This window comes from Sorex fumeus, unplaced genomic scaffold, assembly GCF_029834395.1.
Source record: "Sorex fumeus unplaced genomic scaffold, SorFum_2.1 ptg000086l, whole genome shotgun sequence".
Classification (NCBI taxonomy): domain Eukaryota; kingdom Metazoa; phylum Chordata; class Mammalia; order Eulipotyphla; family Soricidae; genus Sorex; species Sorex fumeus.
In genome coordinates this window covers 42,099,746-42,118,115 of record NW_026606143.1, presented here as the reverse complement: position 1 = coordinate 42,118,115, position 18,370 = coordinate 42,099,746, and the positions used below count along the sequence as shown (strand labels likewise).

The following is an 18,370-nucleotide window of genomic DNA, read 5'->3' as shown; positions in this document are numbered from 1 at the left end:
ATCCCTGTACCCCACTGGTCCCCCAAGACTGTCATAAGGGAACCCTGAGCACAGAGTCAGGAGTAAGCCCTTAACAGTACTGGGTGCAGTCAGCACCCCCTCAAAAAAAGTTAAGGAGCTGGAGCAATAGCACAGCGGGTAGGGCGTTTGCCTTGCACGTGTCCGACCCGGGTTCGATTCCCAGCATCCCATATGGTCCCCCAAGCACCGCCAGAAGTAATTCCTGAGTACAGAGCCAGGAGTAACCCCTGAGCATTGCTGGGTGTGACCCAAAAAGCAAAAAAAAAAAAAAACAAACAAAAAGTTAATATGGCAACAGTTTCCATTTAAGAGTTGATGTTTTCTGGTAGCTGCTTGGTTGTTCTTTAGAATATTCGACTTTTTGGTATTCCAAAAACATTTCAAACCAACAAAAAAGACCCAAAACTGAAAACATGAGAGTTTTCCCCCACTTTATGTTTGCCCTCATGTTGTAGACCAGTCAAAGGGCATGGGCTGAAGTGCATATAGGTGGGTTTATTATACTTCTTCTTTCTATATACCCAGTGTAAAGAACACAGCCTGTAGGGAACACCACAAGGCAAAATATGAGTGGAATTTAAAAAAAATTTTTGGTGGGGGCACACTCAGCTGTGCTCAAGGGTTACTACTCCTGGTTCTGTGCTCAGGGATTACTCTTGGCAGACTTTAGGGGACCATATGGGGTGCTGGGGATTGAACTGAGGTCAGATGTGTGAAAAGCAAATTCCCTACCCACTGTACTACCCCTCCTGCCCCCAAACATGAGGGTTTTTAAAGGCATTCTTGGGGCTGGAGCAATAGCACAGAGGGTAGGGTGTTTACCTTGCACGCGGCTGACCCAGGTTCGATTCCCAGCATCCCATATGGCCCCCTGAGCACTGCTAGGGGTTATTTCTGAGTGCAGAACCAGGAGTAACGCCTGTGCATCGCCGGGTGTGACCCAAAAAGCAAAAAATAAAATAAAATAAAATAAAATAAAAAATAAATAAAAGGCATTCTTATTTTTGCCATTTGGTGGAAGAAAATTATACAATTTAGTGGTGGAATTAGGATCTTCCCCCCTCCTCTGGTGCAATTGGAGGTTGGATTTTGAACTTTTTAAGAGTTTGAATTTTGAAACTTTTAGTGATAATTTTGAATTTTGAAACTTTGTCAGACCATATGAGCATAGTCACTGTGTGTTGAATTATTTACTTTCCCTTTCAAGTGTTTGGACTTAAGAACAGAGACTTTGCAGAAGGTTGGTTGCTCAGAAGTATGATTTGGTGGCCGGAGGTCATCAGCACCAAAGGACACAAGTCATATAGGAGAAAGAGTGACTTATAGCTTAGACAGACTCTGGTGCTGAAAATTTGTATTCTTCAATGTGTACCTTTAAAACACAACCACCTGTGCCATTGTGCACACATGTCTCTGTGAAAAACAATCAAAGGGAGAATGGGGGAAACCCTGCAGTTAGTTACCTGATGCTTGGGGGCAGATTGATTGGACTGACCACAATGAATCAGCATGTCTTTTGGGGTAACCTGGTTTCCAGATTGTTCCACACTCCCTGCTTGGAGCGAGAACAGCCTTAGGCAAAACCAAGAAGAAAGCCAAGTTTGCATGGACCACTCCCTGTTCAGCACTTTCCTGTAAGGCCAACTACAAACTGACAAACCCTTTGTGAGTTACATGATATATTTACATTGATTAAAATGCAGAAAGTGCAGAAAGGTTTACAGTAAGACTCTCTCTTACCTTCCTTCTCCAGCAACCCACTTCAACAACCTAGAGCCTAGAGGTGGAATTTTTTTTAACATTTATTTATTCTTGTGGTGGTTGGTGGACCATATGGGATGCTGGGGATCGAACCTGGGTTGGCTGTGTGCAAGGCAGACTCCCTACCTGCTGTGCTATCGCTCCAGCCCCTAGAGGTGGAATATTTCAGTGTCACATTCTAGGGTTGTATCACCAATGTGTGGAAACATAAAAATGGCATATAATGTGAGCAAACAGGCAATAAGACTAAAATATATCTTGGACATTGCATTTGACCAGTATATTAAAAGTTCTTCTTTGTAAAAATTACACATTATTTATGATATAGATGCACTATAATTAATTTTAAATAATTATACATTCTTTCAAATAGTTGGTTATTACAAGTTAGGGCTGCCATGAGTAAGTGTCACATATGCCAATATTTGTAGAATAAATTTTCCAAAGTAGAATTTCTGGGTCCAATGTTGCATGTATTTGTAATGATGATAGAAAATGGTTAGAATATGTTCCATCAAAAAGTGTTATTGGTTTGCATTCCACTATCACTGTATCAAGCAAGTGTCCATTTCCTGAAACTCTCATTGATGGTTTGTTATCAGAGTTCTTTTTATATTTGCAGAATTAATATGTGAGAAATGGCTTCTCAAGGTGTATTTAATTTGCATTTCTCTTACTACTTTTTCATTTGTCAGAAATCATTTTTTGTAGTTTTTTTAAAAAAAATTTTATTAGTGAAACACCATGAGGTACAGTTGTAGACTTACAATGCTTGTGTTTCAGTTATACAATGATCGAGTACCCATCCCTCCACCAGTGCCCATCTTCCACCACCACGGGTCCTAGTATCCCTCCCACCCCTCACCCCCCCACATCCCACTCTTTCCCTATGGCAGGGCATTCCCCTTTGTTCTCTCTCTCCTTTTGGGTGCTGTGGTTTGCAAAAGAGGCATTGAGTGGCAATCATGTTTGGTCTATAGTCTACTTTCAGCATGCTTCTCCCATCCTGGGCAGAAGTCATTTTGACATGAGAAATTCTCTAGAGTACTGGAAGTTCTGAATAGGCCCATAACACCCAGATTCTGGGTGAGTGACGATGTTACAGGCAGAGAGATGGGAGCCTCGTAATGAGTGTTTTTTGGAAATAAAACTAAGAAGAAGCTGCCTAGTCATTAGTCTGAAGTAGCCCAAAGGCATGTGTACCACATCCCTTTTAGATGCAAATACTGAGCTCTTTGGAGATGGAGAAAATGAGGCCCTGCCCAGAAAAGAACCCCCTCAGAAATGAAGAAGTTTCATGAGAATACAAAGATCATGATGAGAATATAAAAGGAGACCATCAAGAATCCAAGACTCTTGGGGCTGGAGCGATAGCACAGCGGGTAGGGCGTTTGCCTTGCACGCAGCCAACATGGCTGACCCGGGTTCGAGTCCCAGTATCCCATATGGTCCCCCGAACACTACCAGGAGTAATTCCTGAGTGCATGAGCCAGGAGTAACCTCTGAGCATCACTGGGTGTGACCCAAAAAGCAAAAAAAAAAAAAAAGAATCCAAGACTCTTTCCTTCAACAACTCCATAGCAACAGACTCATCCAAGTGGGGCCAGTTTGGAAAAAGCCTTACTATCAAACCAACTTGATAAAGACATGGAGGGTAGGAAAAGTGCATTCTCCACTTTGAACACTCACCCATGTCTCAACCTGAGATGTATACTCTTGGCTTTCTCCCCTCTGGAGAAACCTATATGCTCTCTCTCTCTCTCTCTCTCTCTCTCTCTCTCTCTCTCTCTCTCTCTCTCTCTCCCTCCCTCTCTTCCTCTCTCCCTCCCCATATTTATCTAAATAAAAATATAACTATTGATCTTACTATTTAGTCTCCTCTTAAAACTTCCCTGCAAGGGAAGGAGATGTTCCTGAAAAACTGGGACTGACTTTTCTTTTCTGAAAAGAGTATTTTCTCACTCTAGAGGACTTCGGGTACTGGTTGACAGCTATCTTATGGACTTGGTGGGATGCAAACACCTATGGCCCATAAGTGCTTGTAGCAGACTCTATCAATTCTGACCCATGCCTGGCATTTCCCCTGGTGGCTGAGGTGAGTCAAGCAGAGAGGTGGAATCATTCCTTTCTCAAGGCTACCTCCATTGGATAGCTGGAGCGATAGCACAGGGGCTGGAGTGATAGCACGGCGAGTAGGGCGTTTGCCTTGCACATGGCCGACCCGGGTCTGATTCCTCTGACCCCTTGGAGGGCCCAACAAGCTACTGAGAGTATCTCGCCCGCACGGCAAAGCCCGGCAAGCTACCTGCAACGTATTTGATATGCCAAAAACAGTAACAAGTCTCACAATGGAGACGTTACTGGGCCTGCTCCAGCAAATCGATGAACAACGGGAGGACAATGCTACAGTACTCCCTCCATTGCTCCCCCACTTTACATAAATTATCTGCAACAACAATATACTTTTATTGTTGTTTTTGGCTTGGGGATAATATCTGGCTGTGCTCCTGGCTCTGGCTTCAGGGATCACACCTGGTGGGGCTCTGGGGACCATATGTGGTTCTGGCTGTGTGCAAGGCAAGCACCCCACCTGCTGTACTGTCATTCTACCCCCAACAATGTACTTCTAAAAAGCAAAGCTGAGTATCTAATAAGAGGTAGAAAATTATGACAGCAAAATGGTGAAAATAATAACCATAATAGCAATGTAATCAGGCCACTGAAGTGGGCAGGAAGCAAATAAATGTTTTAGAGTCACATTAGGTCAAATTGCCACGACTTAACAGCAGGCAGATCGGAGTGGAGGAGAAAATTGATAATAATCCTGGGGTTTCTGGAAAATGGCCATGCTAGGACTATAATGAAGTTTTTCTAGTTAATTTGCAGCCACAGACCTGATATCACTTAGATTCTGATGTTCATATTTTTACTGGTCCTGAATGTGGAAAAATTCAATTAAAGAACTTGCAGTTTATTAGTTCCCCAAATCCATCAGAGGTCAACACAAATATTTGGTAAAGGAAAGAACAATAAATATAAACTCATCATTAAAATGTTACTAAAAATACAAGGAAACAAGCCAATATGAGTGAATCCGCAAAAACAAGATCTATGTGATATTGTCTACCAGGATTTAGAATGTTAGGATTATCCGATAAAGTCTTGCTAGGAGTATGTGTCTGTGAAATATTTACAGATGGAAGCCTAGGAACAGGAGCCAAAGGCCTCCAAAAATGATCCAGGAATATTTCTAAAGGAACCAAATTGAACTTTTAGAAAAAATAATTTCAATTAAAGTCTATTTTGCATACATAGGTAACAAAACTATAAATAAAAGTCAGGAAGAGATTAGTGGAAAGGAAATGTACTCTGGAATGGGGGAAGGAGTGGGAGTGTAATTAGAGTAGTAATATATGGGGACGATTTTTCATAATATCTGAGTGCTTGACCAGGGTAGAAGTCACACAGATGTTTTATTAATGGTTATTTAATTTGCTGAATTTTATGTTTTACACACTGATGTATGTTTTATTTTTTCAAAATTTATGGTTTGACCTAATGTACACTGTGATAGTATTGGGAGATGGAACCTTTGGCAATTTATGTTTTGTTTGGGTTTGGAGGCCACATCTGGTGGTGCTCAGGGCTTACACCTGGCACTGTGCTCAGATATCACTCATGGAAGAGCTTGGGGGGGCATATTTGGGGGACACATTCAGTACTGGGGATTCAAACTTGGGTAGGCTACATGCAAGCCAATCATCTTAACCCCTGTACTATCTTTCTGGCCTGAGAAGTGGAACTTTTCAGAGGAGATCAGGGCCTGCAGGTATAGCCATCATGAATGGGACGAGTATGCTTCTAAAAGGAGACTCAGCTCTCTCCCTATCTCCAGTGAAGGGATAGTGAAAATACATTATCAATGAAACAGGAAGATCAAAGCCAAGATCCAGAGACTATAAAACAAAGCTCCCAGAAGAGAGTGATGCAGAATCTCCTGCCCCCGTGCCAGGCTGTCTTTACTGGGGCCCCTCGGAGGGGGGTGGGTTGCATTTCTCTCCCCACCCCAAGCAGAACCCCGGCAGGTGAAAACCTCCAGAATTCAGCTGCAGCCATGCTCAAGGCCACTCTCCACACATTCAGACAAGTCTCACGCATGAAGGAATGGGCAGAGGAACCCAGGTATGCGGGACTAGGGGCTGAGATCTCCAAGCCTCCTCGGATTGGGACTGGGCCTCCTCCACCCAGATCTCCCATTTCCCAGTAGCTTGGCAGTCACACCCACAAACCACTCCCAGCACCATATAATCCCATCAATGGCCAAGATCCAGAGACTATAAAACAAAGCTCCTGGAAGCGTGCAGGCTGCATTTGTGGCCTTATGACCTCTAGCCCACCTATGTACCTAAAGCAGTACACATGTGTTTGGTTTTAATACACTAGCTTGTTTTCTCTTATATACATTCTCTTATATACATTCTCCCTCTTGGAGAGCCTGGCAAGCTACTGAGAGTATTTCACCCGCATGGCAGAGTTTGGCAAGCTTCCTGTGGCGTATTTGATATGCCAAAAACAGTAACAATAACGGGTCTCATTCCCCTGGCCCTGAAAAAGCCTCCAATACGGCACCTTTGGGAAGGATGAGTAAGGAGAGGCTGCTAAAATCTCAGGACTGGGATGAATGGAGATGTTACTGGTACCTGCTTGAGCAAATCGATGAACAATGGGATGACAGTGATACAGTGGTACAATGATGAAGCAGGAAGTAGGTCCTCCTTAGTTACCATTCTGCTAGTGTTCTGATCTAGAGCTTTCAGTCTTTAGAACTGTGAGAAATAAATATCTGCTGATTATAAGCCACTCAGTCTACATATTTTTGTTATAGCAGCCCAAATGGATTAACAAACATATTTTGTGTACGTGCTGTATTTTGCAATAAAAGTTTCTAAAATAAACTATAGATGTTTCAAGTTGATTAGACATAGGTAAAGGAAGATTTAGTAAAATTGAATAAAGATCTGAAGAAATTACCAGGAATAACACATTGAGAAATAGTGAATTGGAAAGTATGAAAAAAGAATGAAGAGACATGGTAGAGAGGTTTAATGTATACTAACTGGAGTTCTGCAGTAAGAGAACACACAGAAAGAGGGAAATGGTATATTTGAAGAAATAATGGCCAATATGTGTCAGAGCTGATGAAAATGGTGAATTTACAGATGTAGAAAAGTGCCATGTTTAATAGTAATGGCAAATAAAAAGAAATACACCCCTAGACATATCACTTGTAATCACTTGTCATCCTGTTGTTCATCAATTTTCTCAAGCATGCACCAGTAACATATCCATTTGACCCTATCACATGCTCATGTTGTTCTGGCGTCTGCTCACTCCAGGAACACGAAGAGCATCAAACCATTTGTTCAGGGTCTTGACAAAGTAGTCCAACCATCTCATAGGTGTTCTTTTGATGTCCCGTGGAATCCAGTCGGTAACAGCTCTAGTCCAGCAGTCATCTCCAAATTGCATTATGTGTCTGGCCCATCTGATTTTCAACACCTTGGCAAACAAGGCAGCGTCCCTGATCTTCGATCGTCAACAGAGGTTGGAACTCTGGATTCCTTCTCTCACTTCAGTGAAGCATGATACTCCAAGCATAGCTCTTTCGATTCTTCTTTGGGTGATCTGAATAGCGTTCCCGTCCTGTTTTCATAGGACCCAGGTCTCTGAGGCATATGTTAGTGCAGGAAGAACGGTGGAGTCGAAAAGATGTGCCCTTCTCGGGACCCTGCTCTTGAAATGCTAGGAACTAAGGGTTACTGAGGCTTAAGTCAAGTAAATATGGATGCTCAGGAGTAAATATTATCTTGGAGTCAATTAACTCCCATGTTACATAGCATAACATCAATTGTCTTCCTGTGTCTATACAAAAAGGACATTGCTAAATGAACCATACAAATGACATAAAGGTAAAAGAGAAGCAACATAGGATTATTAGCTGTGCCTCAGTTGCTCTGTTGTAGGAGTGGCTCAATAAACCTTAAGCTCCCTGTTGAAGCAGCAAAGTGTTATCCAACAATGGAAAAAGAACATTTCATCCTTAAAGGCATGAGAGCTAGATGAGAGGAATAACAAACTTTTTTGTTTTTATTTCTTCCTAGCTTTCTAATGTTATACTGATGGAAGAAAAAATAAAGAATGGCCCCAACATGGAGTCATTCATGCTGATCCACAAGACTTAATGGTCAATGGGACTGAGAGACAGCTGGACGCATGCTTTGTATGTGGGAGGTTCAGACTAGATCCCTTGCAACACAGGGTACCCTAAATAGTGGATAGAATCCCTGAATAGAGCCCAGAGCTAGCACCGGAGCACTGCTTAGAGTAGCCCTAAATAAAAAGTAAAAGAGTCTGAATACCTAAGTTAATTGCAGTTTCAGCCTCTTCCAAAAATGAATTTTTCTTTTTCTTTTTTTAAATCTTTTTTTCCCTTTTTTTGTTCCTTGGATCATACCTGGCGATGCACAGGGGTTACTACTGGCTCTGCACTCAGGAGTCACTCCTGGCGGTGCTCAGGGGACCACGTGGGATGCTGGGAATCGAACCCGGGTCTGCTGCATGCAAGGCAAACGCCCTACCCGCTGTGCTATCTCTCCAGCCTGAATTTTTATTTTTCAAATATTTTGTCTTTATTTTAAATTTTTATGCTACATATCATATGTATTTATTTACTTTTTAATTGAATCTTCATGAGATACACGGTTACACAATTGTTCGCGATTGGGTTTCAGTCACACAATATTCCAACACCTGTTCCTTCACCAGTATACATTTCCCACCACCAACACCAATGTCCCCAATTTCCCTCCCGCCACCCCCATGCAGCCTGCCTCAATAGAACATTTCTCTTTCTCTCCCTCCCTCCCTCCCTCCCTCTCTTCCTCCCTCCTTCTCTCTCTCCCTCTCTCCTTTTGGGCATTATGGTTTGCAGTACAGGTACTGAAACGTTATTATGTATGTCCCTTTACCTCCTTTCCGCATTCAGTTCTTGTCCAGAGTGATCATTTCCAGCTAATTGTCATTGTCATAGGGCTGGAGCGATAGCACAGCAGTAGGGCGTTTGCCTTACAAGCAGCCAACATGGCCAACCCAAGTTCGATTCCTCCGCCCCTCTCGGAGAGCCTGGCAACCTACCGAGAGTATCTCGCCCACACGGCAGAGCCTGGCAAGCTACCCGTGACGTACTTGATATGCCAAACACAGTAACAGCAAGTCTCATGATGGAGGCGTTACTGGGCCCGCTCGAGCAAATCGATGAACAACGGGAGGACCATGGACCATGGTCATTGTCATAGTGGTCACTTCTCTGTACAAACTGCTGCCCCCTACCTTTGTGGCAAATTTCCAAACATGGACCAGTTCTCCTGGCCCTCATTTCTACTGTCCTAGGGTATTAGTCTCATATTATCTTTTTTTATATCCCACAAATAAGTGTAATTTTAACCAATCAATTTGGGGTTTCCTGATCAGTACTTAAGGAACACCAAGGAGACTAGGTGGCTGGACTCCAGGTCCCACATACAACCTTAGCTGCAAAGGAATCTGGAAAGGTTTTAGAAAGTCTTGCTGGAAGCAAACAGAATGAGTGTTGGGAAGAAAGGTTTGAAAACTAGTGCAAGTGTGTGTGTGTATGTATGTAGAATGTTTAAAACATAAAGACTGCTTTTGATCAAATTTAGTAATTGTCAGATCAAATACCTATATAAGAAATGCAAGGTGACCAGGAAAATTTTTGTACTTTACAAATATAACTCTGTGTAGACCGGAAAATAGCCATGGCAAATGAGTTAGGGAAGGGTCACAACAATAAAAAGGGAGATGACTTCATTCATCAACATATGGGTCATTTGGTCTGGTGGCCAATTTGACTATAGATGCAATTACCTACAACTTCCGGGTAGGGCGTTTGCCTTGCATGGGGCTGACCCGGGTTCAATTCCTCCATCCCTCTCAGAGAGCCTAGCAAGCTACTGAAAGTATCTCACCCCCACTGCAAAGCCTGGCAAGCTACCCATGATGTATCCAATATGCCAAAAACAGTAACAACAAGTCCAACAACTTGTTGTGACACGTTACTGGTGCCTGCTCAAGCAAATCGATGAACAAGGGAGGACAGTGCTACAGTGCTACATTTTCATCACTGTCCACTGATATTCGCAGGGAATATAGACAACATCTAGTTGTCTCTGTCCCTCATCTCTTAAGAACATTTCTAAGCTTGGGGAGAGGCAGAGGTCATGAATTCTCAGTAGAGAATTACCCCAGTTTTCCTGGGACTGAGGCAGATTCTGGGACACTATTTGTTAACCCAGCAAAACCTTGGCCAGGTTGGGATTACTTGGCCACCTAGGTGTGACCTCCAGGGTGCTCCAATCCCCTTGCTCTCTGGAGGTTAAGATGTAGCAAGGCTGTCATTTAGAATAAACCTCAACCCAAGGCCTGGATTCAAAACTGAGCCTCCAGTCAACTTCCATCTTGCCGGCATGGATGGAGGCTGCAAATTTGAAGTGCCAAGGCAGCAGAGTCACAGAGAGAGTGCTCTCATCTGCCATCCAGCTGAAGCCTGGCACAAGACTCTGGGGGTGGCAAGTGTAAAGTGGCAGTGGCATCTCTTCGAGAATCAGGCTAGTTTGTTGCATGATTCTGGCACTTTTCCTGGAAGCAATGCCTCAGATATGTTTTTCTAGCCCCTCTAATGATTCTGCAGCTACTGAATAGCTTTCAAGAAACCTGTTTCCTACTGAAATGCCCCAGAAAATGGATTTGCTGGCTCACCACCATTTACTGATGGATTCTGAGTCCTTCACCTACATCTGTTTTTTTGTTCCATTTTTTCCCCCACTGGAACACCTTTTGGGGGGAGGGTAGAGATTAGGAGGGAAAGGTAAGACAAACTGCCTGCAGGGTCATCATTTCATGTTACTAAGAAATTAGTCAAATCTGGAAATGTGGTTAAGAGGCTTGCTCATACTTCTTGTTCTGTTCAGTCCTTGATTTCTGGATATATTGGTGTTCCAGCGGGTTTGCTAAGCAAATAGCTTCATGCTATTATGATATAGGGAAATAGGGAAAGTGTGAGAGGTGTACTTCCATTGCTCTATTTTCCCCCATGTTTTAAAATGTATGTTGTGGGGATGGAGCGATAGCACAGCAGGTAGGGCATTTGCCTTACACGTGGCCGACCTGGGTTTGATTCTCAGCATCCCATATGGTCCCCCAAGCACCGTCAGGAGTCATTCCTAAGTGTGGAGCCAGGAGTAACTCCTGTGCAATGCTGGGTGTGATCCAAAGAGCAAAAAAATAAAAAATTTAAATGTATTTTGCTCTTTAAACAACCCTGTTTGACCTTGTACCTCAATAAAGCATTAAAACTATTGTAGCCTTATTACCTAAACTATAATACAAATTAATTATTAAGAAGAATCATACCATTTGAAAAAAGATGTTGGGGGGAACATTTATCTAAATCCCAAATCAAAATATGTATTTTTGAAACATAAGCTTTGGATTGGGGAGTGACTTCTGATTTACAGGGCCTGATGGTTCTGTTCTCCACACGCTCTTCACAGAAACATCCGGATCCAGATGTTGACTTCTGATGCGTGCATCTTGGCGCTGCTCTTATTTTTTTTTCTGTAAAGAAAACGTGAGACCTGGAAATGTCACATACTATCAGTATGAGCAGCTTCTCAGCCGCAAACAAAGGGCACTTTAAGAGACTTTCTTTAGTCTTTGCACCAAATCTTGCTATTTACTTTGCTGTGGAAGCTGCCGCAGCCTGAGGGTGTTGCTCCCTTTTTGACTTCTTGTGTTTTCATTGGGCTGGAGCTATAGCACAGCAGTAGGGCGTTTGCCTTGCATGCAGCCAATATGGCCGACCCGAGTTCGATTCCTCTGCCCCTCTCGGAGAGCCCAGCAAGCTACCGAGAGTATCTCGCCCGCACGGCAGAGCCTGGCATGCTCCCCGCGACGTATTCAATATGCCAAACACAGTAACAACAAGTCTCACGATGGAGACGTTACTGGGCCCGCTCGAGCAAATTGATGAACAACAGGAGGACCGTGTTTCCATTAAGGTCCCTGGATGGTGTGTGAAAGGCAGAGCTTGAACTCTGGGAGCCACCTAAGGAAAAACTCTGTTGAAGTCAGCCTGTAAGGAGTTTCAGTGTTCCATCATTGCCGCAGGCTGGAGGGCAGGGGAATGAGGCAGCAAAGGCTAGATGTTCCAGTCACCTGGACTCAGAATTATCCCCGCCTTGGGGGCCGGAGCAATAGTACAGTGGGTAGGGCGTTTGCCTTGGACGCGGCCAACCTGGGTTCGATCCCCGGGGTCCCATATGGTCCCCCCAGCACTGCCAGGAGTGGTTTCTGAGTGCAGAGCCAGGAGTGACCCCTGAGCATCGCTGGGTGTGACTCAAAAGGCAAAAAAAAAAGAGAATTATTCCCTCCCCCCCCCCCCCCCGGACCTGAGCTTCTCTGGTGTTCTAGTGCTCTGGAAGGTTCTTGTTTAAAGAGAGGTTCTGCTGAATCAGGTCTAGGGTAGGCGTTGGGGTTCTGTGTTTCTAACAAGCTCCCAGCAACACTCAGGCTGCTGGCCCACAGATTGTGCTTTGAGTAGCTAGGCGTAAAGACTGTTTCGTTGGTCATGATTAAAGAAAGATGTCTTTCCTGTCACTTGGATTTATATCCCAGGCTTATGTGTTTATCTTCTGAAAACAGCTAAATATTATAAGAAATATAATAGAGTTAGATGACTGATTAGGCCCAGTTAAGTGCAGGCTCTAAGATCTTGGAATGGAAGAACACGATCATGTGTGGATAGTTTACTGGGAGAGTTGGGAGAGGTTGGAAACTCTTGTGAATCTGCTAAATGTCACCATTGAGCATGTTCTCCAACCTTAATGTTAAAACATGGACTAGAGCAAATCATGTTATGTTAGGCCTTAAACTGACATTTCACAAAAGACTTCCATAAAGTTTGATAAGACTCAGCAACTAATTATTTAAGGAATCCACATGACACACAGCTGATAGGGAGGCCGGATTTTGGGGGGCATTTATAAATCAATTCACTTCTCAACATGGTGAAAAGAATCAATCTTACTACGCTTACTACTGTTTTAAAATCTCCCAGTCAGACTTAAAGTTTGACTAAAAACAGCTCATGAGATTTGAAATAGAAACTACATAAAATATGACTTAGGCTTAAGAGTAAAAGAACTATTTGTATCAGAGCTGCAATTAAATTGAGGGAGGTTATTCTTTTTATTTATTTATTTTTTTGCTTTTGGGGTCACACCCAACGATTCTTAGGGGTTATTCCTGGTTCTGCACTCAGGAATTATTCCTGGCAGTTCTGGGGGACCACATGGGATACCAGGGACCTAACCCAAGTCGGCCGCATGCAAGGCAAATGCCCTACCTGCTCTACTGTCGCTCCAGCCCCAAGGGAGGTTATTCTAAAGTTTTATTGATTGACCAAGGTCACCAGTTGCCCCCCACGAGCGGCTCTCCAGCACGGCCACGGCCCTAGAAGCACAAGGACTTAGCGCAGAAAACCAGCCGCTTGGAGCAGAAAAGCAAATGGACTATGTGTTAAACCGCGCCATCATGCCTGCCCGGAGGGGAAAGGGTGTTGCCCCATTCACCCTCTCCTCTCTGGAAATAAAGATGGCGGCCGCCAGGGAGCCTCGTGGACAGCAGATTTGAGCCGGGGGTCGGGGGCGGCAGGGGCCTCATGGGAAGGGGGGCGTTCCGGTCCATCCTTCACGCCCTACCGAGGTCACCAGTTGCCCCCCACGAGCGGCTCTCCAGCACGGCCACGACTCCAGAGCACAGAAACCAATCTCTTAGCTATCTAACTTTTAATAGAAATACTTCCAGGGTTAATAAGTAAAATAGCAGAAATCCAAAACCGCGCGGCCGCTATTGCGGCCATGTGACATCATTTAATTCTTAAACCCAGCTGTAGAAAGCAAATCATTTCACAATGCTTTTTCAGCATGTCTGATTTGGGGAGGGGTCGTAAACTCTAAATAATAATGGTGCATCTTTTATCGAAACAATGAATCTAGTCAAAGTAGATAGAGTGTTAACCAGAACTCATCTGCCTCATGGGATCTGGGAGGGGTGGGAGGTGGGTTCTATTGGGGTTCGTGGTTAAAAATAAGTATTGGTAAAGGGAATGTGTTTGATATTTACATGACTGAGACCGAAACCTGATAGCTCTGTAACTTTTCCCACAGTGATTCAATAAATAAATTATAAAAAAATAAAGTTTTATTGATCTATTTTGTACTACATTTTATCGAGGCACTGTGGTTCACTATACCATTAGTGACAGTTTCACACCTGCATTGTCCCAATAGCACATCCACCTCCAGAGTAACCACTTCTCTCCACCAATGTCCCAAAGGTCCCACTCCTCCACCTCCCAATTCAGTTCTGTAGAGCAGTTCTCCAGTTCTGTTGCCTGTGGCTGTTTGTTGTTCCCTTACAAAAAGTGGCAAAGGCCACGAGAGATGATTCTGTACCTGAAGCACCAACATTTTAAAAACCATATGCAAAGAATCTCTATTTTTTGTACCACTTGTATCACTTGTCGTCCCGTTGTTCATTGATTTGCTCGAGCGGGCACCAGTAATGTCTCCATTCATCCCTGTCACGTGCTAGCATAGCCCAATGGCATATTGGGGGCTGTTTCAGGGTCAAGAGAATGAGACCCGTTGTTGTTACTGTTTTTGGCATATTGAATCCGTCACGGGTAGCTTGCAAGGCTCTGCCGTGCAGGCGGGATACTCTTGGTAGCTTGCCGGGCTCTCTGAGAGGGAGAAATGGACTTTTTGTAAGTTATTTAATACCAAGGAACCAGGAATCTATATCAAATGATACAATAAAGGCCACAGTGCATACTGAAGATCATAATTCTTCAAAATGCAGTCTCCCTCCTATTTGGGAAAAGGAAAGTATTGTGTGTGTGTGTGTGTGTGTGTGTGTTGGGGGTGTATACCTGGCAGTACTCAGGAGCCATTTCTTCAGTGCTCAGAGAACCATATGCATTGTCAGGAATTGAACCAGGATTGGACATATGCAATGCGAGTGCCTTAACCCCTATAATATCTCTCTGGTCCTCAGGAGAATATTTTATAACTATAAACTCATTGAATGTTATGGAGATGTGGACGTGTGCTTGAGTGCAATAATAATTGAGTTGAATAATCATAAAGGAGTCTGTGTAGATCTATGTCTACCAAAAAGCTGGTGAACTTCTCACCATAGGCTATGAGTGAGAGGGGTGTCCTTGAGGAATATTATACTACCCAAGATGCCTATAACTTGTATGTTATTTATAGTAAAAGTGTTGTGGGGTAGAAGAGTTCAGCGTTTCTCTCTGAATAGGATTATCCTACCTTCTAATCAATTATAGAACTTATGAGTAGAATCATTATAAAATTGCATATATTCTTATATCCATGCTTCCTCTTACTGTGAACAACTTTCTGCAAACTTAGAGGCTTGACAAGGTAGTAATCAAGGTGCCAGTTGGGTTGCACTCTCATGAGAGGCTCAACTGGGGAAGATTCTGGTTGCAAGCTCTCTCAAGTTGTGATAGAATCCATCTCCTTGAGGTTGTGAGAGTAAGGTCCTGACCACCTCCTGGTTGCCAACTGGAGGCTGCTAGAAGGTCCAGTACTTCTCTATCAAGTGGATTTTTCCTTAGGTGCCTCAAACATGATTGATTTCCAGCAGGAAAAGGGGTTCCCTCCAGTCTTCCAGGATGGAGTGACAGCCTGCCACTTTTGCCACTAAACAGAGTGACATCCCATCATCATCTTCACCATGTTATATTGGTTAGAAACAAATCACAGCTTCCACTAAGACTCAAACACAGGAAAAATACAAGATCATAATCACTGGGGATCAATCACCACATAGGATATGTACACCATGAACTGTGAGAAATGCAGACAAAATTTGTAGCCCTGTGTAACTATTTCTTGTTTTTTTTGTTTTATATTTTGGGGCACACCCAGAAATGTTCAAGGGTTACTCCTGACTCTGCTCTTAGGAATTTCTCTTAAATTTCTGGCAGTGCTCTGGGGACCATGTGGGATGCTGGGGCTTGAACTTGGGTCGTGTGTGTACAAGGCAAGTGCCCTACCCACTATATTGTCTTTCCAGCCCCTGTGTAACTGCCTATGTTAGAGAGCTTCTGATTTATTCCACATGATTCTCCATTGATCTTTGAGTGCCTGCCTCATTGAAGCTGAGTAATGAGCCGAGGGACAGGGAACCTTCTAGAATAGACTACGTTTTGCTTCCCTTTCTGAGAGGTGATGCTGAAGACACACAGGAAGAGAAGGAATAGGAAGACACTCCCCAAGCTACCTCCCCAACAAAACCTGGGAAAACAAGAAAAAGTACGAAATTAAAAGAAAATTCCAAAGACATAAGAAAAATGGGACGGTTGGAGAGATAGCAAAGTGGGTGGGGTGCCTGAATTCAATACCCAGCACCTTGTATGGTTCCCTGAACACAGCCAGGAATAATTCCTGAGTGCAGAGTCAGGAGTAAGAGTTGAGTACCACTGGGTGTGGCCTCCAAACAAAAACAAAAAAAGTCAACTCCAATATTTCCATCACCTCCTGTGACTGTAGGAAGAATTTTTAGAATTTGCATTTGGTTGCTATAGTATTTTTCTACCACCCTCAGTAAAACTCACTCAGCCAATATGATCTTGATCCTTTTGAACCAGTTTTGCAAATCTGTTCCTCATTGTGGCCTTTAGAGCCACACCTGGGTCTGCTGTAGGCTTGGTACCCTGGAGTCTTTGCTGTGGGTGCTTGGGTGAGTGATCCTGCCATCCTGGGAATCAAACCTGGACCTCCTGCATACAAAGCATATGCTTGGCCCTTTGAGCTATCTTTCTGGTCCACGACAGGAATTTAACAAAACAGAATTCTCTCTTTTTACTCCTTAAAGAGATGTGTTTTCTGGAGGCGTTGGGGTGGGGGGGTGGGGGGTGGGAAAGAGACTTCTTTCCACTCCACAACTTCTCTTCAGACAAATCAGGATCATGCACAAAGCCTTGCCAGAATTCCCTCAGAGTCTTATGGGCCTTTAGAAATTCTTCCATTAACCCTAAGCTTCTGGATTCTTCTGCCTCTCCATTGCACAGGGACACTGTGTATCTTTGAGACTAAGGCGTATGTGGGGAGGCGGACAATGGGCTTTCTGGAATGAACTTCCTTTTATGCTTCTTTCAAAAGGACATTGATCTTCCAGTTTGCCACTTGGCATCTCAAGCAGAAACCACATGTTTCTAGTGAAACAGACGTTTGTTGGGCCCAATGTTACAGTTTCTGAGCCAAGGAAGTGAAGGTTCTTTCAGGCTGTCCTCCAGAGAAGTTGAAGTAGCCTTTTCAGCCTCCTGGGCTATGGTGACATTGTCTCCTGTCCTGGAATGCCCCGTGTCTGGCTGCCATCCCTGTTGCCAGTCATGGCAGACTTCACTGTATCTTCAGGGAAGATGGATTGTATTTTGTTTTGCTCTTGCCAGTTGAATGTGGTTAGAGTCAATGATGGGAATTTCAGAGATTTTTTTTTTCTTTTAAAAAACACAATAAGAGAGAAAAACATTTGGTTAGCTTTTCAAAGTGGAAATAACTGTGGGGGAAATTCTTTAGCAGGTATTTCCCCTATGTTTTTAAGTTCATACATGTGTTCTTTAGAAGTAGAATCAGAAAGGGAATGTGGATGGAAATTTCTCTTCTAGGGTTCATCACATGAATATAAAAAAAACTGTCCATAGACTTAACTGCTACTCTTTTTTTATTTTTTATTTTTTACAGCAGTAGGGCATTTGCCTTGCACGCAGCCGGCCTGGCAGAGCCGGGTTCGATTCCTCCACCCTTCTCGGAGAGCCCGGCAAGCTGCCGAGAGTATCTCGCCTGCACGGCAAAGCCTGGCAAGCTACCCGTGACGTATTCAATATGCCAAACACAGCAACAAGTCTTACAATGGAGACATTACTGGGCCCGCTCGAGCAAATCAATGAACAACGGGAGGACCATGCTACCGTGCAATAAATCATCATGAGATACAGTTACAGACTTACAAACTTTCGCGCTTACATTTCAGTCATACAATGATCGAGTACCCATCCTTCCACCAGTGCCCATTCTCCACCACCAATGTCCCCAGTATAACCCCTACCCCCCCACCCCGCCCTGCCTCTGTGGCAGGCACATTCTCTTTTTACTCTCTTTCTCCTTTAGGGTGTTGTGATCTGCAATGCAGGTGTTAAGTGGTCATCATCGTGTTCAGTCTATGGTCTACTTTCAGCACGCATCTCCCATCCTTAGCGGGTCCTCCAAGCATCCTTTACTTGGTGGTCCCTTCTCTATCTGAACTGCCCTTTCCCCCAGCATGTGTGGCCGGCTTCCAAGCCGTGGAGCAATCCTCCTGTTCCTTGTCTCTGTTGTCTTTGGGTGTTAGTTTAACTGTTACTCTTGAAATATCTACTGGC

General features: G+C 43.8%; 1 non-coding gene across 1 annotated transcript; it reads right to left on the bottom strand.

Annotated features, from left to right (window-relative positions):
• Positions 1-453: 453 nt before the first annotated feature.
• On the bottom strand, positions 454-583 carry LOC130039456 (small nucleolar RNA SNORA51). Its single transcript, XR_008794882.1, has one exon. It is a non-coding gene; the product is annotated as a small nucleolar RNA SNORA51 (small nucleolar RNA).
• Between the last annotated feature and the right edge of the window lie 17,787 nt (positions 584-18,370).